Source organism: Nesoenas mayeri (genome assembly GCF_963082525.1).
Source record: "Nesoenas mayeri genome assembly, chromosome: 1".
Classification (NCBI taxonomy): Eukaryota; Metazoa; Chordata; class Aves; order Columbiformes; family Columbidae; genus Nesoenas; species Nesoenas mayeri.
Genome location: NC_137541.1, coordinates 24215233 through 24221232, shown reverse-complemented (window position 1 = coordinate 24221232; position 6000 = coordinate 24215233).

Sequence of the window (6000 nt, the reverse complement as noted above, 5' to 3'; positions counted from 1 at the left end):
GCAGTCTGATACTGCAGAGTCTTCCTCAGAGTCTGTTTTCAGAGAACAAATATTGCTGTACTCATTTTTTTTGGTAGAGGCAGATCCTCTCTTAGAATAAAAGCTTAACTTGGAGAAAAATCTGTTTGCAGGTTTTTTACAATGCATTCCTACTGAACAAAGTTTATGGTGACCGAAACATGTCTGATATTTTGAAGCAGTTGCTATATTTTCCCATTTATTTATCTATGTATTATTCCCCACAGGAAGAAAACTGTGAAGAAGAGAGGAATTTAATCTTCCTCTTTACAAGCTTCTTATTAAAACTTTTGCAGCATTTCACAAGTTTATACAGAAGTCCTGTATCCTGTGCAGGTCTTTCATACTCATTCTAGAGCTGCTGTATATGAGAAGTATTTCTTTTCCCCATTCCTTCATTTTCTAACTTCAAATTTGGATTTATCTAGATGTGAGCAAGTGCAGCTTTTTTCATCAGAAGAAGACTTATGGTTTGGCCCCTGACTGTTGATCCTTTCAGCTTTTTGGCTAAAATGTTTTTGAGCAGATGTAAGTTCTAGGTTGCTTATGCTTTTGGAGAGCTTACAAAAGCTTAACTTGAAAAATTAGGTGATGACTCACGATATCCAGTCCTAACCACTCTGACTAGGACTGAGCAAACTGAGCAAGGCCAGGTTCAGTCAGTGAGATCAGCAGACGAGGTGGCTGTTGCTGGGAGCTGCACTGTGAGTGGCACTGGAGCAGCAGTGCTTCTGAAATGTGGTGGAAGCACCACACTGAAGAGGAAGGAGACATAAACATGTATAATATTCTCATTAACCCTCCAGGTTTTGGAGGAAAACTATTAATTTTAGTGTCTTGGCCAAACTGCGTGATCTATACAAGTGGTGTCATCTCAGATATAAGCTGTGTTATTCACTTAATTAGGCAATTTCACACCATGCTGTAGTATACTAGTAAATAGAGGTTATGTTCTGTCAAAAAGCTGCAGTCTTTCCATACACATGAAGAAACTGTAACAGAGGCTTGTAATAGTATTTGGCATTAAATGATAACCATCACAGCACCACAAGCAGATCAAGGTTACTAAGTTCCTTGACAGGACTGGAAGTACCTAGTAGGTAATTGTTTAAAGTTGGACTTAGTGTTTAAAGGGAAAATATCATCCTCCTTCCAAATACACTAAAATAATTACACACAATTATAATAATGAATTTTTTTGACTTAGAAAACTAACAGCAGACATAATCTTCCATGCTGCAAGTGCCCTTTAATCTTTGTTTCCTACAAAGCATGCAAAGGGCTGGAGCACAGATTATATTGCACTTAAAGCTCTGTGCTAACACTTTGAGACAGGGAACCCAATATATTACAGTATAAAAGAACAGGAACATGCAAGCTATCATTTTGATCATTGTGTGATTTCCAGAAACAGCAATGGCTAAACCCATAAACAGTTTTCAGAATGAGAGTCCTATTGCACAGCAGATGAATCCAGCCCTGGATTTGCAGTAGACACACACTGCTGATTAGACAAGGTGCAGATTTTACTTAATGAGTAACGTGCAATCTTACTGAATCTTTTAAGTGAAACCTTTGGCAATTCCAGATAGAAAGAATGACTCTGCTGAAGGAGTCCTTCACCCTTCTGATAAGGTAAGGTGGTAAAAGTAATTAGCTTTTGTGTTAACCAAGAGTTTTATAACAAACAGAAGACAGTAATTCATTAGGCAAAAACTTATGTCTTTCTAATTTTTAGACAGCACTTTTATCCAGAGAAGAGTTTAAGATACTATAATTAGGAAAACTAACCATTAATCTTTAGCTCATTTATTTGTTGCCAGAAATGTGTTTAGCCCAGCAATCTATGGCCACTACACCCTTTCTGCCGCCCTGAAATTCATAAAGTAATTATAAAAGCAATTATAGCAGAAATGGGTTCAAATGATGTCAAGTCATGAGTAAACTTTAAAGTCCCTGGTATATCCAATAAAGATTTTTTTTTGTGCTATTTAAGGCAAACAAAACCCCAAACAAACAGCAACAAAAAAAAAAAGCCCACACACTAATTTCTCTCCATTTAGTTACCTATTAATCACTATTAAACCACACAAACTAGTAGCAGTAAGACATTAAGGTCTACATTCTGGCCTCAAAACCAAGCACAAAAAGTTCTGTGAAAATCTAAATCAATGAAAAATGATGCAACTGCTCTACACTTTTTGTATAAGTACACATCCTTGAAAGCTCTACAAGTAAAAGTAGATCATTTATTTCGTTATTTAATACTAGCTACTTATAAAAAGATAGATGAAACCATTGATCTTTCCATTGAGAGTTCAAGTGTCTGTTTCAGACTTTCTGGGGTCCAATTCTCTTTGTGTGCATGGAAAGACAAATGCAGTACAGCCGCAGGGTTGCTTCCTCCCACTCCCTTTCAGCTACCTCAGAGTTTCTGGAGGGCAGCCAAAGCAGCAGCTCCCCATGTAGTTCACAGACAACGCCAAAGAGTGGTTCAGGGAGAGAAGGTTGAAGACCTCAAGGACATTCCAAGGCAGTCCAGCGTCACACAGGTGTGCACACCCATGTCAGCAGTGGTGTCTTGCTTTTCCTTTGGGGTGTAGGACTCTGATGACCACTCAAAAGTGTAAGGACTCTAACTGTCTATTGAGGAAAAGAGGGTGATCCATATTATCCATCCTCTTACACATTTCTTTTTCCACTTTTTCACTAAAGAGGTGTGTTGAGACCACTGGGGTCTGGGACATCCCTGTTCAATCGCAGTCTGAAGATACAGAGTGAGAGAAGAAGGCCACAGCTGGATCTTGGTGCCCTCTGGGCATCTTCTGCCATGGACAGCCTTTGGGGGTCTTTGTAGGAGGATGTGAAACAGAGCACTAGCTTGCCCTAGCACATGTTTTTAGCTGAACTCTGTTCAGACATGCAGAGACAGAAAACACACTGCCCACAGTGGAGCCGGTCCTGCCTCTCAGGCTGTCAGCAATGTGGTCTCTGACCCTGACAAGGCACACGGCTGCTGGCATGCTTTGGTTTCCCTTTTTGACAGTTGTAATAAAAATTCTTCCCCAATATCCCTGTAATGTGTTGAGACATCAGTGTTCACAGATATCTGCTTTGCTCCTCTGCCAGGATTTTATTACTCAGTGGCAGGAATGACAGAGCCAGACAAGCACCTGCATCTCAGCTACTCTAGTGAAAAATCTGATATATTACATCCTTGGTAGAAAAAGGAAGCACATCGGTATGAACTTAATGAACAGCTGAGGCACAGGCATAGGTGAATGAAAGGCAGGGTAGATAGGGACAGTAATATCTCAAACCATGTCAGTATGTTTCAGTGAAAGATATCTTTTAAATAGCTAAATTGATCACTCTGCAATCTGTACATGTCCATATTTATCCAGAATAAACAGGATACACAAAATTATAAATCAAACACTACATCAGCAAGTCCTTAACTTATTCATCTCACAAAAGTACTTTTATGAAAGCTTTTGTTTTAATGTTGCAAACATTATTTTTGCTGTTTTCATTAACTAAATAGGGTTGCATATGATGTCACGGTGACTGTACACTATTTTATGTTAGTTCTACACAACTAGTTAAAGGAGTATTAAGACAGACTGAAAACAGGTTTCCCAGTCTTCCACTGCCCACCCCCATTGCCACTAACAAAGCAGAAAATATATGAACATCCAGTAACCTATCTTCTATCATAGCAATAATGAATGATATATGAAACTAAGCTCAATTACAATAATTCAAGAACATACTAGGTCTGTGTGGTAAACAGAAATCCAGCCAATCGGGAACAGAGAACCTGTGTTCAAAAAGGACGCATACAAAAAGTTGAGGAGAAGATAAGGAAGCCACTTGATTTGTGGGACATCAATAGCAGATGTTTTGCTCTTGGGCTTAGTCACTGTCATAAGCCTCCTTTGCACCCACACAGCTAGGAAGACTAACAAAAACACTGTTGCACATTGTGGAAGTGAGACTACTTACTTAGGGAACCACTGCTTATCAAGGTCTCATTTATTTCCCCCTTTTTCTTTTCTTTTTTTTTTTTCTCTCTGCACCTGAGAAATGTTTAAGCCTTTAGAAAACTGAGTTCAGAAGAAACAGCTCTTTTCTCCTTGAATTTCTGTTAAGTTTTGATAGGGATTAGACCAATCTGAGAGCAGAACCTTTATTAGTAAATTGAAGAAGATCAGGTTCCTGTACTGGAAGATACTAGACACAACTGGATTTTTTGGCACTGAAGGTGTTGTTTTAATTTTGGTTTTGTTTCTCACTATCCAACCTATTTTAATTGGCAATAACTCAATCTTCCATAAGTTTGCTTTGCCCATGATGGTGGCTATAAATGTTGTCCCTGTCTTCATGTTTACCCACAAGCTTCTCCATCTTATTTTCTCCCCATGTTCTGTTGAGGAGTGAGAGCGCAGCCAAGGGGGGATCTGGCAGTTGGCCAAGGTCAACCCAGCACAAGATGCAACAGAAAAATCAGCCTACAGGCATAGGAGTCCATGCCTCACTTATGTGAGTTGTCTCATCCTCCTTTCCAAAATAAGGATCAGATTATCACTACAGTTGCCCCCACAATCATCATCACCTGCTCAGACTGCTGCTAGTTTTTTCTGCCAGCAGTGACCCATATCCAACATTCAGGCTTCTTGTATCTCTGAGTATCTTAGGAGTTAACTTCTCATGGTCATTTCTTGTTTTTCAGCAACTCTTTCTTCCCCTGCTTGACCCCAGCTTATGTTGAAATAATTACAGAGCCCTCTAATGCCTGAATAATAACCCATCTGATTAATTAAATAATTAAATAATTACCAGGCTCCCAGAAGGTGGAAACAATTACTTCATTGAATTATCCCTTGACAGATGGAATGACTTCTCTTCCTTTACTGCCTACATGAAAATACTACCCTTGGACTATTTCTGTTGTAATTGTTTCATTATAAGTCATTGCTGGGTTTCCATATGGTTTATGAAATAAGTAATTTTAGAAGCAGAGACACCAACAGACCAGAACACAAAGCAAACCTGGACACAGTGAGCTCTAGGAGAGTCCACAGGCTCAAGGGGAGGCTGGACAAATTAATAGACTATAACTGTAACTGGAATACTAAATATGAAGACACTACCTCTGAGGCTGAGGAAGTCCCTGAGCTTAAGTGGTGGAGACTGGTGGAACATCTGCAGGAACTACTTGTTATACTTATACCACTGCTGGAGAAAGGATCCTGAACTGGGTGGCCTCTGGTTCGTATATATCATCAATATTGAACAAGATCTTTTCCAATTTTTGTTGAATATAGATAAAAGCCACAAGAAAGCTGTCTCCTACAAATCAAGCCCTTTGTAATAGCCTTCCTCTCTTCTAGCTATCAGTTACATGACTATTATGTCAATTTTGAATGTCACATTCATGTAACTTGCTTTGAAGGGGAAATTCATAAAACAAGTCCTGGTGACAAAGAAAACGTGCCTTTCTAACACAGCATTTTTGTGTAGATCAAATGCCAGCATTCTTTGAGGTTTCAAAAAACATTTGGGAAAAATATTAGAGCAGGGAGATCACCTCTGATAGCTACATGCCAACTTTCTTTTTGTTTTCCAGGTCAGGTTTGAATATTTCAGGAGGAACAGCTTCAGACAGCATTTAATTTACCCATTTGACTGCATAATGACAACCAGGAATGATGGGTAGGAACTATTGTTGGTCTAGTTAAGTGGTTGACTCTAAGTGTATTTCTTCTGTATCATTGTCCTATGACACAGATCAAGATCAGAAACATTTTTTCATGTGACACACGTAATTTTGTCAAAATGATACCTTTTTGTTAACTAATAGAACATACAAAGTCTTAACAAAACATTACAGAAGAGAGAATTAATGTGTTATTTTTACAATTTTTTTTATTACCGTTTTATCATTTCTCTTTTATTATTTCCCAGCTTTTCATAATATTT